This window comes from Hakea prostrata, chromosome 1 (genome assembly GCF_041222555.1).
Source record: "Hakea prostrata isolate BN-2017 chromosome 1, UWA_Hpros_2, whole genome shotgun sequence".
Lineage (NCBI taxonomy): Eukaryota > Viridiplantae > Streptophyta > Magnoliopsida > Proteales > Proteaceae > Hakea > Hakea prostrata.
The window spans coordinates 69,345,285-69,361,612 of NC_142600.1; the positions used below are offsets into that span (position 1 = coordinate 69,345,285).

General features: G+C 37.1%; 2 non-coding genes across 2 annotated transcripts; both read left to right on the plus strand.

Moving 5' to 3' along the window:
• The first annotated feature begins 6,509 nt into the window (after positions 1-6,509).
• On the plus strand, positions 6,510-6,581 carry TRNAG-UCC (transfer RNA glycine (anticodon UCC)). Its single transcript has one exon. It is a non-coding gene; the product is annotated as a tRNA-Gly (tRNA).
• An 884-nt stretch (positions 6,582-7,465) lies between these two features.
• TRNAG-GCC (transfer RNA glycine (anticodon GCC)) lies at positions 7,466-7,536 on the plus strand. The gene has a single exon. It is a non-coding gene; the product is annotated as a tRNA-Gly (tRNA).
• The last annotated feature ends 8,792 nt before the right edge of the window (positions 7,537-16,328 follow it).

Genomic DNA, 16,328 nt, shown 5'->3' on the forward strand with positions numbered 1-16,328 from the left:
TGACTGTATCAATCCCAGAAGGGTCTTCATGGTGCTCTATGCTAGCATTGACCACGATTGACCCTGATTCTTGCTGATTTGTCATGGCTGATTAATGTTTAAAGCATTTAAAATCTCTAATTTTTTTTGGATTTTGAAGTCGAATTTTGGTTTCTTAGGACTGATTCTAACCAATTTGACCCAATTTGCATCAAGGTTGGTAGGCCAGATTTGATCCCCTGTTCCCCCTCAAGTGTGTTCTTACTTCTAACCTTTCCTCAAATCTAAATTGAGAAAATGCCTTATGAATGATTCAGGTTACATGAGTGTTTGTCTCGACTGTGGATGCCTCACCTCCTGATTCAGAGGAGAGGAGCATCACCAAGATCTTTGAGATGGTGCTTGCAAAGGAATTCTATGATAGTGATCAACCTCAAGGTTAGGGTTACATTATACTTCATTTCTATTTTTGTCCATTTTTTCCTTGAATCTGTTTTCATTTTATTGTTCCTCTGGTTTTGTATATGGAAGGGGAAGAAAATGTTACCAGAGCCAAGCAAACATTTTAGTTGCATAGGATATGGCTTTTTAGTGATTGGAAAATCTGAATCTAAATTGTAGTGCATTTTTTGCTCCCTTTTTGTTTTCTTTTCTTTCATTTTCTGGGAGAAGTCAATCTAACCCTAATTATTGGTTCAGTTGAAGGTTGTGGGACCTATTGCTGTTCTTGGAGGGCTACTTAATCAAATGTATGTGCTACTGTTGCATAATTTCCAAGTTACAATGGAAGAATACTCTATAAGTGATGTGTCATGGTGCAAATTATATCTGAAATAGCTATATAGAAATCCAAAGCTCATATTTCTATTAAAATAAACGCCTAGTTTAACAAAGTTCCTGTATATCTGGTGCAGCTATGTGGTGCAAAATTGTCAGACTGTATTTTTTGGCTCCTTTTTATAATCCTTTTATATCTGTTTAACCAATTTATGTTTTGTATTTTCTGCCTTGACTGCTATCTTTTACCAAGTTCAAGTTGTTCCTCTTCCTTGTACCAAGTTATTACATTTCTGATGGAGAGGAATGGCAGCAATATTCTTCATGGTCAAGTCACAATTGAAGCTCTTATTTTTCAGGGATGTCTTGCAGCTCTCTATTTCTAAATTGTATTTAATTATTTGTAAGTGAAGAATACAATGACTTGCAAAGCTTGGCTGTTTGATTACATGATATCCCCCTTCTTCAGCTGGCTTATTTCAGGATTATGCTGTTGGCGGACAGTTCTCTTCTCCCTGCTTTGGGTGGAAATATTGGCCTTTTGCATGGGATGACTCCAAAGGTGTTCTGCATGGTTAGAGTAAGTTGTTAATATTTTATTTGGGTTCTCATGACATGTGGACTTACAATGATGTCATCTATATGGATTTAGATTTAGTCTATTGAGTTGTTTCTAATCCTGTTACAAACTTCTTGTTAGAGGCACTACTATTTTCTTTGCTGTTTTTTGTTTGGTGCCGTGCATTGCATGGAGTGTCCTTGTACAAATGATATTGTTGATTTTCCACCTGCAGATTGCTGGTCCTGGCAACATTCCTTGCTGCTGCATCTTTATTATTTTCATCCTTTGTGCTCTCTTCATGAAGCTAATAGTGTGAAATCCAGCCCTATCCTTACCCTGACCCGGAACCCTTGATGTTTGTAGGTCCGAAGACCCAAAGCGGTGGTAGAAGAGACTTGTGGATCCTACTGGTTGATGATTTAGTGTCGGAGTCCGAGCCCATGGACATTGACGATGATGCCCCTTACTTGAGTGCATTGTCAATGTTTAGTGAAAATCTGCGCATCGAAGAGGGGTGAACTAGTTGAAGTACCTAATGAACTCCCGTGTACGATCCGAAGGTATTTCCCAAAACTAGACTTCTTGATTGACTTGTAGAAGAAAACCCCACTCAATTTGACCCCGTATAGCCCTCTGAATCCCTGTCCAAAGTTGCTGAACTATTGTTGATTTTTCTGCTGAACTATGCTTGGTCGATCCTGCTTGGTCGATCCCATCGACCAAGGAACATCGACCAAGGCTGCCCAGATTCGAGTTAATGATTCCCTTGGAATATTCCACACCTTATTTATGCTAGCCTTGTGTTTTGAACCCTATTCTAATCATTGCAACACCGGAGAACATGGAGAAGGTTCCCCAAAGCTCCTCCTTGTTATTGGTGAAGGATATTCTACTCTAATCATTGCAAATCACTCTCTCTTGCCTCCATTATCAACTCCTAAAGTATGACTCTCTCTCTTGCTCTCTATCCTACTCACTCCTCTTCTTATTCTTACTATTGAGATCATGGCCAAGGTGTTGCAACCTTGCAAACACCTTGTCATGAGTGTCTCCTCCCATTTACATTGATTTCCCTTCATTCTTGCTATACCTCACTTTCATTATGATCATTGCATATGCCTTACCATGATTCCTTGCTTAGCAACTTGATTTCTTGTCCTAAACTGAAATGTGGAGTATGATTAGTCTAATTAATAGCTTGTAAATGATTGTAATCTTGTTCCTAACCCATTCCCCAACTAATTCCCTAACTTCCCTTTCAATTACATTGATTTCTCATTTATGCTATGATCCTTGTCTCTAGAACTTAGTATTTCGATTTGGGGCTTTTTAATTAAACCATTAGATGATGTTGATTACTTGTTTAGATGTGTTCTTATACTGTTATTAATCATCCCTCCAAGTTTTGGATCGATCCGAGCCCCGAAAGACCGATTTCGGACCAAATCACCAAAATACACTATGCAGCCCGAGACTGTCCTTGGTCGATCCCATTGACCAAGGAGCATCGACCAAGCATGCTGGTGAACTGTGTTCTTCGCCGTTTTGACCGTTCAACCTCTGACTTTCCCGATTTCTTCTCTAATCTTTCATTTATGTTTGTCTAGGGTCTTAATACCATCATTGGATCATTCTTTTGTGACTTTTGGATCATCATCATCACAACTTAAGGTAAGGACGGTTATCGCCATATGACTTTTACACAGTTTTTGGCAACTTAGTAGACTTAGTTTATTAGTTGATTTTAGACATCATATGACTACTGTAGTTACCTTATGACAGTAGAACCATACTTAATTACTTTGTTTATCATGTCTATTTATTCTTTGTCATTTACTTATACACTTGATCATGTGATGTTATGACATATCTTTCAATATGATGATGTATCGCTGATATATGATATGATGGAAATAAGCATGTGATTGCTTAGGTATAAACTGGGATTTAGGAGTGTCCTATTAACGCTTCTATCCTTGGACTGTGGATCACATACCCGGGTATGCCAAGTAGGGTACTGGCTGGGTGGATGTGACAAATAGCGCGTCTATCTTTAGAGGGGGGCTTTGACTTACATTTATTTTCTACTCTCTTTGTTCTTTGTCATATAGTTTGCAGAAGGAGAGTAATTATTTATGTGCTGATAATTATCCTTCATTATCAGTCGTGTTTTTCCTTTCCTAGTTTCATACTGTTAGAAACTTGACTTGGTAGTATAATCTTGTTTGATGTTAATCTTGGAGCTCTGGTTTCTTTCATGGAATTGTTTTTGTTAGTGTAATTAATAAACCCATAAGCACTAAGACATTTTTTTTAAGAGACTTACTTTATCAATCATGTTTATTTTGTGTGGGTGGAGGGGGAGATGTTTAAATTTTATGGTTTTATTCAGCTACGTATTTCTAATTATCTTTCTATCTTCTTTGGTCTGCATATCAATGAACTTTGTTTGTTTGTTTTTGTCTTTTATTATTATTATTATTTGCCAACCACATATCTCTTATTTTTCAGGGATCTGTTGCAGCTATTTATTTTCAAGTTGTATTTAATTATTTATAACTGAATAATACACTGACTTGCAAAGATTTTCTGTTGGGCTACATGATCCCTCCTCCCCCCCCCCCCCCAAGCTGGCTTATTTCGGGATTATACTGTTAGTGTGTACAGTTTTCTCTTCTCCGTGCTTTTGGTGGAAATCGCCTTTTTCATGGGAGGACTTCAAAGGTGTTCTGCATGGTTAGTTTAAGTTGTTGATATTTTATTTTGGGTTCTCATAACATATGAATATTTAGATTTAGTCTATGAGTTGTTTCTAAACCTGTTACAACCTTCTCATTCTAGGCACTTCTATTTTCTTTCTGTTTATCAGTTTGTTGTCATGCATTGCATGGAGTGTCTATGATATTGTTGATTTTTCATTTTTCATTTGTTTTTTCACCTGCAGATTGCTGGTGCTGACCACATTCCTTACTGCTGCATTTTTATCATCTTCATCCTGTTTCCTCTCTTCTTGAAGCTAATAATGCATCCATCTTCAGAGACTCACATTTTCTTTTTTTGATGAATTAGTAAATTCATTAACCAAAGCCCCAAGAAGGGGAAAAAGAGTGTACAAGGCAAGAGAGGAGGGAAGATGGAAGGGGAGGGGGTTACAATTGATTTTGCTAGTGTAATTAATAAACCCATAAGTAATAAGAAATTATTGAAGAGACTTGTTTTTATCATTTTTTTTTCTTTTTGGTGGGGGGGGGGTGTTGTTCTGTGTTGATGTAGGGGGTGATGTTTGAGTTTTATGGTTTTATTCAACTACATATTTCTGATTAGCTTTCTGTTCTTCTGTGGTCTGTCTGCATATTAAGGAACTTTATCAGCTTCCTGTGGTAGGCTTCTCCTTTTCTTTTCTTTTCTTTGGGTTGGGGTGGGGGGGGGGGGTGGATTGCATTCTGTTATCAGCTTGGTAAGTGCAGAACAATTTTCCCTCAATGCACAGGAGTTAAAAGTGTACTATCTTTTTCTGAATGATCAAATGTGGACTGCCAGTTCTTACCTGATGACCTATCATTTACAATATGCTTTCATTTCTGTACTTATTTTACTGTACCAAAATTCTCATTCGTTTTGAAGATCACCTAATACTTTTCACAGGAGAAAAATTCATAGGAGAGTCTGATCCCGACTGTGTGTTCCTCTGTTCTCTTCTCTTTTCATCTTCTTCTCCTCCACACATGCACGAGTACTGATTTCTTATGCCTGATATTGTACAACTAGAACTTCACAAGCACACGTCCTAGCAGAGCTTTCTGTTGTTTCATCTGCTCAAGAGCACGAGAACTGCTTTTTTCTCATTTTCTTGTTTGATTCTTTTTGGCAATTAAAAGCAACTTCTATTGTACAAGTGGAACAAGTGCTTATGAAAGGATTAGTATGAGACAGAAAAAAAGGGGGAGAAACCTATTAAGGGGATTCAGTTGCCCTTGCAATTTGAAATACAACAGAGGTATTATGGGATGGAATAGTGACATATTAGCATAAGATGGGTCTAAGATTCAGGTATGAGAATAGTTTCAGATAAGAAATATATGTAAGAGAATGGACTAGTCAAAATATCAAAAACACTGTAGACTTGTTGAAGGAGAGGTAGTATCCTATCCAGCTAGAATTATAGGGGAGCTGCCCTGGAGTTGATCACTTGCTTGTTATAGTGAAGATGTTTGAAAAGTTCAACTCATTGTTGTCAAGGTGACACCTAGGTATCTAGTACAACTTTGAGTAAAGCTGATTGGAGGGCGAGGATTCATGTAATCAATCCATTCAGTTGGACAAGATGGAGTCGTTGTATGTGTTTTAACAATAAAAAAAGGTTTACCCAGTGCATGAAACCTGCCACTACAGGGTCTAGGGAGGGTCATAATGTATGCAGCCTTACTCCTACTTTTACAGAGAGACTGTTTCGGAACTCAGACCATGAACAGTTAAGTTGATCGTAAGTGAGCAACTTTACCATTATGCCAATGCCCATCCTTAATCACATGGCAAAATTTCAGAACTTAAAAACAAAAATCAAAAGAGTGAAGAAGGGAATATAGAAAAGAAAGTGAGGCTGCCAAAGAGATCAACAACCGATGGTTGTTTCCTCTTCTCAGATGTTATTTATAGGAAGAAATCTGAGTACAATCCTCTTTCTACCCAGACAAAGGAATAAACCAAAACAACAGAACCCTATTACAACTATGAGACCAAACTAGAGCAGGAAACTTGGAAAAGAACAAGATGAGATAATAAGTATAGCATCCACTATAGCAGGACTCCATCTGTTGTGTTTGTAATAATCACAACTTTCACAACATGAACATTAGTGAGGATAAGCTTTTAATGCTCAGTACCAGTCAAAATTATAGCTAACAAACTTTAAACTGCAGCAGAGGGAACTACCTATCTAGGTTTTTTCTCTTTTAAGACCAAATGCTGTTATACTTGAAAGTAACAGAGCTGACTTGTTTTAAATGGCAACTTGTCATTTCTTTTTAGCAGTGCTAATCAAAGCGAAGCTTGAATAATATTGAGGTATGGGTAGCTTTTGAAACAGATGATATTTCATATTTCAATCTGTGTGAAACTGAACATGGAAAGTTTAGATTCACTTAATTGATTATTAATCAAAAATTAAAATAAAAGGTGAAGAAGCACATCAGCGTTTGTAGTCCAACGGTTAGGATAATTGCCTTCCAAGCAATAGACCCGGGTTCGACTCCCGGCAGACGCAACCATGTTTCTTTTTGTCTTTTGGTGCAACTGAACTTTTACCTGAAAATAAGAAGTGAAAGGGCTTATATATATTTGCAACAAAAGACCAAACTTTTTGGTATTAGTTGATGCAATTCAATGCTTTTAGCCTCTGTGTCTCACCCTTTCTTGTTGCTTTAAGTACTGTTATGTTATAATTGACTGCAGGTTATCATATAATCCAGGAGAAAACATATAAGCTTCTTACATGGGAGTTCTAGTCTTGAATGAAATTTTGTGGAATCATTTTTCTGAGAGAATAATGCATAGGTAGCACTTTCCCTCATGTTCAAATTATTACCTACTGTGATGCCTCTTAGCTATTGTCCTCATGACCTGTTTTCTGTCAGAGAGCAATACCCAGAACAAGACCCAATTCCATCTCATGCACCCACATGTTCCACCAGGATATGCCAATGGTTTCTTATTTTTCCTGGGAAATGTTGCTTCTGTGACAAAGTGGCACCGCATCTAACAATCTTACTCGTAAGATTAGTTTCTTCATATGTGGGAAGAAGCTATTGACTTAAGAGGTTGAAATCTGAATGACCTTCTTTCTGGTTTCCATGGATGGAGATCACTGTTTTATCAAAACAACATTATTACTGAACCTTTGTTAAAATCTGAATTTAAGACCCGGAGGAGCTGGAACCGATCCTCCCAACAATTTCAGATTTGATATGAACACTAGAAGCTTTGCTGTAAATAGGAAATTAACAGGTTTCCTATTTCCTAGAACATGAATGAATGAACCCTCTAAATTTGGTGGGTTTGGGTTCTGAAACACTGGAAGTAATTCAATTGTTGCCTCTATAATTGAGTTCAAGAATGGCAAGATTTATCAAGCTAACTCCTAGCACCTGTGCACCAGTGGTCTAGTGGTAGAATAGTACCCTGCCACGGTACAGACCCGGGTTCGGTTCCCGGCTGGTGCATTTTGTTACTTATGTTTTTTCGGATCTTTGAGGATGTGATTTAGTGAGTAAATTGCAATGCAAGTGCATGTGTTTTAAAATTTAGAAGTGTTTTTACAAAATGTGTTTTCTTGTTTTAGATAGCCAAGTCAAAGCATGTCTTCTATCTCCAAAACAAGAATAATTGGAAGCGTACATAAAGTCTAGTGTGGTTAGTGGGGACTCTAGTGAACAAAGTCTAGTGTGGTGAGTGGGGACTCTAGTGAACAGCAAGTCAATAATTAAAAATCAGTGCTTACATTCAGTGTTAATACTCCTACCAGAATTAAAAGGTGGTTTGGGCGCATTCTATAGATTAGATATGAGAAGGGCCCAACTAAATACTTGGGAATGTCAATGGATGTGGGAGTGAACAAAGCTTAGGTGTTTCATGATTTGGAGGAAAGACACACAAAGAACTTATCAGGATGCGCACAATCTCACACATGTTTGTCGAGAGATTCTTATCAAGGCCTCAACCCAACCTGTGAGTAATTATGTTGGAATGCATTACAAGATCCCTAAGTCATTTCATCAAAAAACTAGACAGCAGCTCTCTCATTTCTTTTAGGGTGGTAATAGTGAAGGTAAAGCAGTACATTGGATTGCATGGGATAAAATAGTCCAAAGTAAAGCTAATAGATGTTTGGATTAAAGACACAGAGCTACATAATAAGGCTCTATTATCTCGAGCAACACGGCGATTGTTTGCAGAACTTAGTGAATGCATGGGCTCTGATGATGAAAACTAATTGTTTTCCTAGCACCTCTGTATTAGAAGCACAGTTGGGAGAGGGGATGGTGAAGCATTTTGTAAGGTCTTAAAGTGGTGAAATAAGGATTGATATGGAAGGTGGGTAATGATGAAGATATTGATATTTAGAGTATAAATGGATTCCATCGGTGGAAGGCTATAAGGTTCAACATTCTGATGGTACTAACCTTTCCTATCAAAAAATTTCGGAATTGATAGATCATGTTACAAGAAAATGGAAGAAAGTCTTGCTGGAAGCTTTATTTACAACAAATGAAGTTGCAACTGTCCTTAAAATTCATCTCCCTTAGTTTGTAACAAATGAAAAAATTGGTTTGGGGGGCTTTCAAATATGCAAGTATTCAGTTAAGTCAGCATATACAATGTTACTTGAAGAGCGAACCAAAAAGAATGCTATGCAACCTTCTACTTCATCACAAGGTCAATGGGAGATGACCCCACCATCGGTTTGGAAGGAAATCTGGAATTTAAAGATATTGCCAAAAGTTAAAATGTTCTTGTGGAGGGCTTGTGATGGAGGTATAGTTTCAGGAGAAAGCCTAACTGTAAGGAAACTCTCTCTCTCTCTCTCTCGGCTCTTCTTATCCTTGGTGCAATCATCTTGTGGAAACCCTAGAGCACATCTTACTACATTGCCCTTTTGCACAGGTAATTTGGTATGGTAGTTTTCTATTGCTATGTTTTCCTGAGGACAGATTGGTAGAATCTTGGGCAGATTGAAAACATATGGGTAAAGAAAAATTATCAGATTTGAAAAGCATGGCTGGTTTCATAGCTTGGAATATTTGGCTGGCAAAAAATAATCTGGTTTTTTTCTGGGAAAAATGAAGACCCAATTGACATTTACATAGAGCATAAAAGGCAATTGAGGATTATGTGAATGCTTAAGTAAGAAAGCCCAACAGTACTCAATAGTATGTTCACTCACCACGGGAGCAAAATTGGGTTCCTCCTGGGCAACAGTGGCTTAAGGTAAACTGTGATGCTTCTTGGAAAAAAGGAGAGTCAATTGGTGGCATTGGAGTGATATGTAGGAATGAACTTAGCTGCCTTATTTTTGCTGTAGCAGAGAAGGCAACTTTTTTCAGTGCAGGAGAAGGGGAATCTCTTTCTATATGAAGAGCTTTACAAGAGGTTATTCTGAAAGGGTTGGATAAGATCATTTTGAAGTCTTGATTGCATGGAGGTGATTGGTCCATTGAGTAGAAATGCTTACTCAGCTCATCTTTTTCTTCAACCCATTTTGGATGATATCTTTATGTTACAGTCTCAGCTTCAATTTTGTGTTTTTTCTCATATTTCTCGTTAGCTAATACAGTAGTACTTGATGAGCTTGCTAGGAGGGCCATGTTAGATGGAAACATGAAATTAGTGCACATTTCCTCTTCATGATTAATTGGTCTTTGTAATCTTATTCCATGAGTTTTGTTAAAGAGTGTGGATTCTAGTATCATAGCTTATGTTCCAACCAAGGCAGGTTTAGGCCTATTCAACTGTAGTGATAGCCTTTGCAGCTGCCCTAGCTAGCCTAGGAAGTACACCTAGTATTTATAGTTTACAAGGGTGCACAAGGGTATTATAGGATGGAGTAGTGACATATTAGCTTAAGATAGGTGTCTAACCCATAATTAACTAATTTATACCATTTAATTAACTAAATTAATTAAACGGTTTTGTTATGTTTGACAATAGAAGATCACATGTACTTTAGGGAAAATGATAAGCTAAAAATTAAGTATCTGCTTGTGTCACATTCAAATCTAACCTTCTCGATGAATCTCAGTCGAACCTCAGGGATTTAGAATCTATTTACAAAAACAAATAGTGAGAGCAAGCTAACCATGGTGGTCAGGTAGCCACCCTCGATAGTCAAGTTAGATTAATAAAGCAACACCATCCCCACTAAATGAGGGACTAAGGGCTTAGATATTTTTGTTTTTTGGGGGTAAATAAGGGCTTAGAATTGAGAAGTTACAAAAACGAAAGAGCAAAAAGCAAGCAAAAGTAAAAGTAAATTGTAGCGAGTTAGTTTAGTTGTATTTAGTTACCTTCTACAGAGGTAGATAGAGGGTTTATATAGAGTAACATGTGGTAGAAAGTCCATTGGATCTTCCACGTTGGTATTGATCTTGTTTTAGCCTAACACATCGGACTCTAATTGGCATAGGTCTCAGCCTGATATTCAACTACCATAATAGTATAGCAAATTCTTCATTTGACGTGTCATTCACACTGATATGGCATCGAGAATCTCGTATAAAGTGGATGTTGTGTTAGATTCTCGAGCCCCTTCCAGTTATGGCTCTAGATGTTCCCGAGTAATGCTCTTTCCCGAGCTTCATCCTCATGGGAGTGCTCCTACAAAGGGTTCAAGTCTTCTTCATTAGGTTGGTGTCCCAATCCATCTTTATATTCTCTTGAGGATATGAGTCAAGCCCTCCAAATGATTTGGACTTTCTTGGTAGAGGGCATGAACTTGGTTGGATTATTGGTTTGGGATGGATTGGGAAATTGTACAGCAACTTATGTGGAAATTTGCTTGTAAAAATTGAAACCATCAGTATATCTTGAATCAACAAATTATTATATGATAGACTTAAGCTGCATTAAAGATACCCTCCTTAAGGGTTTTACATGTATTAATTCTACCATCCAAATCAATAATGAATCTACATCTCCAAGATAAAATGAAGAGTTTTTTCATGTTGTCCACTTAAGTTGGACCTAAACTCTAGTCTGCCCACTTAGGTGGTCGAAATTACTTGTTGCTCACACTAGTCAATTTGAGAAATTACAAGTCACCCAAAGTCCTTTTCAGTTAATTTTGAAATTAAAATGTCCATTTTACCTAGGGGTGTAAACGGATCAGATTCGGATCGGAGAGTGGTAATACCATATCCGCATCCTATTATATTCAAACGAATTCTGATAATATCCTATCGGTTTTCTGACGGATTCTATCGGATTTGGATGATAATCGGATATTTATTTTCTTACCTAGATTCTTCTAAATGGGCATGAATACAGATTGAATACAAGTTTTCGACTACCTATTTACATCTTTACCCTTTTATTTGTGAGGACTAGTTTGAAATTTAAGAATTTAACAACTTATAGCTATTTTAGTAGAAAATCTAAAAGAATAGTCACATATCATTATTAAAAATATTATAAAAATAAGAATAATAAATCTAAATAAGTAACTTAATCGGACGGATAATAATCGATAAGCAAGGGGTACATTATAAGGGCATCCTATTAGTAATTAGACAAATAGGGATACCCCTTGATGAATGGGGAAGCGGATTTCGATTATCCATTTACGCCCCCTATTTTTACCAATGGGTTAAATAGAAATATAAGGTTTTTTTATTTTACAAAACTTCACTTAATGTTTTCAAATTTACAAACAAAACTCCCTGCTCACTCCAAAGACACCGGTGCCGGACATTCCAAAAAAAAACTCCATGTTCTCGCAACTCCCATTGTAGACCTCCGACAATGACGACTCCACCTTCAAAAACTTTGCCTGAAGGGCTTAACGGTAGGGAAGAGACCGGCAGCAGCAGGGGTGTCGGTGGTGATGGAAGATGAAAGAATCTCTCGATAGTTCTGGGTATTTTTGTTTTTTAGAATCTCTTCGTTTATTGAAGTGTTGAAACAAAACGAAACACAAATGTTTTGGTTTTTATATTTCTTCAAGAATTGGTTGATTTTTTGGTTTTGTTAAGAACTTGACTCGCATCTTAAAATACACTGGGAATCTTTTAATGATTTCGTTGAGATTAATGCTTTAACTCATATATATTAGGGAAGTATTATTAAATATTTCATTCCTCTGTTTCTTTTCTCATGAGTACCTCCTCTTCCACAATGGAAGATTCTTTCTCGTTGATGGTGATTGTAGCCGCGAAAACTTATGATGAAGGACTAATATTGGGGGCGGGTGTAAACTAACATTTGAAGGAGAAGGTGAATCAAAGATGTATAGATTCAATGCTTTATTAGCAGTGAGGCACTCTCTTTGAAGACCTCAATGTCTCTCTCCTCAGAGGAGCTTTTCTGTTTGGCCCAACAATGCCGCCTGTTGCTGCAAAATCATACTAAGTGTAGACAATCAGATGTTCCTGCAAGAATGTGCTCGACTGGGTTGGTGAGTAACACCTCCGAAGATCAAGTTAGACGAGTATTTCCTTGTATTCTCTGGTATGCGACGAGTTTGACTGTTTAAAGCGTTTTGGTGATAAACTCTACTAAATTTTGACTGGTCCCAACTTCTTGGGTTTACACGAATACTCATAAATGTTAGTCTACAAATGCATTTACAAGTAAATTCTGCAACTTTTTGGGGTTTCTCTTTTTGCTAGATTCTGAACCACAGAGGTTACTTGGCCTGCCCATGCAACCATGTGAGTGGTTTGAATCTATATGGTTTTAGGGTTTCAAGTTACGTCAACCAGAATCCACTTAGCTTCATTTTACTTACCTGTGCCTTCATATAGCTACCTAATTTTCAGGCCATTGGAATGACCTACTTGAGCTTGTGGTTAAAAGAAAGTATCCCATTTTTCTAGACTATCCAGTCTGTTTTCCAGTTTACTTTAACCTTTAATTATGATTTCCTTTGCCTTTGGTACCTGATAATTTTTATGCAGCTTTAGATGTTTAGTTCATTCAGATGTTGCATTTTGTTCTTTAAATGTTTCCTTGTGGAGCTGATGGTTCTGATCTGATAAATATGGTCTGGCAACTTAATCTTATCCAGCATAACTCCTTCCTTGCTCTTGAATAATTGTCTGGCCTGTATTTTAATATTTTCTTTTCACATTATAGTACAGTGACTTGGCTGAAGCTGAACGCATGCTGAAATTGGGCAAATTCCATCAAGCAACCGTGAAATTGAGCCACAAGCTTCATGCTAATGGGGAAGTATACCATGAAACTGGAAATGAAGAGCATGAGCTGTTTATGATTGTTGTAACAGATGATTGCTTACCTCAAGTACCTTTGGGGGAGTCATCTATTTGTGCTCATGTTTCGATAAATCATGACTTACCAACTAAAAAAGTGAAGCTTCTCTAGGTTAAATGCAGATTATATATTCCATGTTTTATATGTATATTTTACTTGCATTAATGCTTCCAAGCTCATTGGATTATCTCTATACATCTTCCGTATGAGAAATTGTCATGATTGCATTTCAGCCGTTTATTTGGTTTAGGACAGTTTGCCAATATCCAGGACTTGCATGTTGTTATCTGTGCAACTTGTACATTAATCAGATCACTTGTCTGCTGTATATTTAGTCATTGTATCAAATATTTCATCGTTCTAGACCAGATGATTCCCACATCCAACAACTGAGAAGAAAAATAGATAGGGATGTGAAATGGATTGCATATAATGCCTCTGGGTTTTATTCTTCAGGTGCCCCTTGTTCAGAGTACTTTACATCTGCTTCTTCTTCTCCTATCACTCCAATAAGTGAAAGTAGCTTGGTTAATTAATTCATTGTAATGTGATTCCATTAAAGTTGATGAATTATTCATCATCAATTGGTGCAATGATTATTGGTTCTCCAACTTGGTTTACTGAATCTTCTGAACTAACAACTGTGCTTTTCATAGACAAGGATAACTGGTACCAGTCCTTCTTTGGCGTCCTTCAACAATCATTGCCGAGTGCATGTGGTTGAACAGTGACTCCCCCCTGTTTAGCAAAATTTTAAGTTTATTAGGTACTTTTATTGTTGTGTTCTTAGTTTTGTTTCGATGATTTATATACTTGAGGCGCATGGCATCCTGTTTGTGTTCTTAGTTTTGTTTCGATGATTTATTCGTTTGGACTAACTGAATAAATTTGTGCAGATGGGATTGTGATCAACATGGTTGCTGTGGCTGGTGAAGTAATGACCCTGAAAAACATTGACAAGAGTGCTGGTGTAGTTATAGAGGAGATGCTCATGGATGTGAGTTCTTTGCCTTTCCTTTTCTGCTAGTTGTGGACTACTATTGACTTGGTACGTGGTTGTGAAGCAGATGTTTGAGATGCCGTGACAGAGGCAGATTGCAACAAGGTACTGGGAAATTTTATTATATTGTAAACCATCGGTTTGAATGCAAAGAGTATTCACATGGTTGTTTATGTAAATTTCCAGATATGAAATGCAGATATGGGATTTAAATGGTCAATCAGCCTGTTGCATTACATCTGAAACTATGGTTTTAAGAAGCAGTGTTACTGAGAAAGGAGTGATGTATTGGTTCCAAATTTGTGGATAGTATCTTATCCTTAATAGTTAACCTGGGCTTAAAAAGGGAGAAACTAAAGACACTTTTGGAATTTGATCTGCAGCTCTCTTTTGATTCCAATCGAAGTCAATTAGCAGTCTATTCAAAAATACAACAATTACTCTGTGACTTTATCAATCCCAGAAGGGTCTTCATGGTGCTCTATGCTAGCATTGGCTGCGATTGACCATGATTCTTGCTGATTTGTCACGGCCGATTAATGTTTAAAGCATTGAAAATCTCTATTTTTTTGGATTTTGAAGTCGAATTTTGGTTTCTTAGGACTGATTCTAACCAATTTGACCCAATTTGTATCAAGGTCGGTAGGCCAGATTTGATCCCCTGTTCCCCCTCAAATGTGTTCTTACTTCTAATCTTTCCTCAAATCTAAATTGAGAAAATGCCTTATGAATGATTCAAGTTACATAAGAGTGTTTGTCTTTGACTGTGGATGCCTCACCTCCTGATTCAGAGGAGAGGAGCATCACCAAGATCTTTGAGATGGTGCTTGCAAAGGAATTCTACGATAGTGATCAACCTCAAGCTTAGGGTGCAAAGGAATTTTACGATGGTGATCAACCTCAAGCTTAGGGTTACATTATACTTCATTTCTATTTTTTGTCCATTTTTTCCTTGAATCTGTTTTCATTTTTAGAGTTCCTATGGTTTTGTATATGGTAGGGGAAGAAAATGTTACCAGAGCCAAGCAAACATTTTAGTTGCATAGATATGGCTTTTTAGTGATTGGAAAATCTGAATCTAAATTGTAGTGCATTTTTTGCTCCCTTTTTGTTTTCTTTTCTTTCATTTTCTGGGAGAAGTCAATCTAACCCTAATTATTGGTTCAGTTGAAGGTTGTGGGACCTATTGCTGTTCTTGGAGGGCTGCTTAAAACTATCAATTTATGTGCTACTGTTGCATAATTTCCAAGTTACAATGGAGGAATACTCTATATGTGATGTGTCATGGTGCAAATTATATCTGAAATAGCTATATAGAAATCCAAAGCTCATATTTCTATTAAAATAGACTCCAAATTTAACAAAATTCCTGTATATCTGTTGCAGCTATGTGGTGCAAAATTGTTAGACTTATTTTTTGGCTCCTTTTTGTAATCCTTTTATATCTGTTTAACCAATTTATGTTCTGCATTTTCTGTCTTGACTGCTATCTTTTACCAAGTTCAAGTTGTTCCTCTTCCTTGTACCAAGTTATTACATTTCTGATGGAGAGGAATGGCAGCAATATTCTTCATGGTCATGTCACAATTGAAGCTCTTATTTTTCAGGGATGTCTTGCAGCTCTCTATTTCTAAATTGTATTTAATTATTTGTAAGTGAAGAATACAATGACTTGCAAAGCTTGGCTGTTTGATTACATGATATCCCCCTTCTTCAAGCTGGCTTATTTCAGGATTATGCTGTTGGCGGACAGTTCTCTTCTCCCTGCTTTGGGTGGAAATATTGGCCTTTTGCATGGGATGACTCCAAAGGTGTTCTGCATGGTTAGAGTAAGTTGTTAATATTTTATTTGGGTTCTCATGACATGTGGACTTACAATGATGTCATCTATATGGATTTAGATTTAGTCTATTGAGTTGTTTCTAAAATCCTGTTACAAACTTCTTGTTAGAGGCACTACTATTTTCTTTGCTGTTTTTTGTTTGGTGCTGTGCATTGCATGGAGCGTCCTTGTACAAATGATATTGT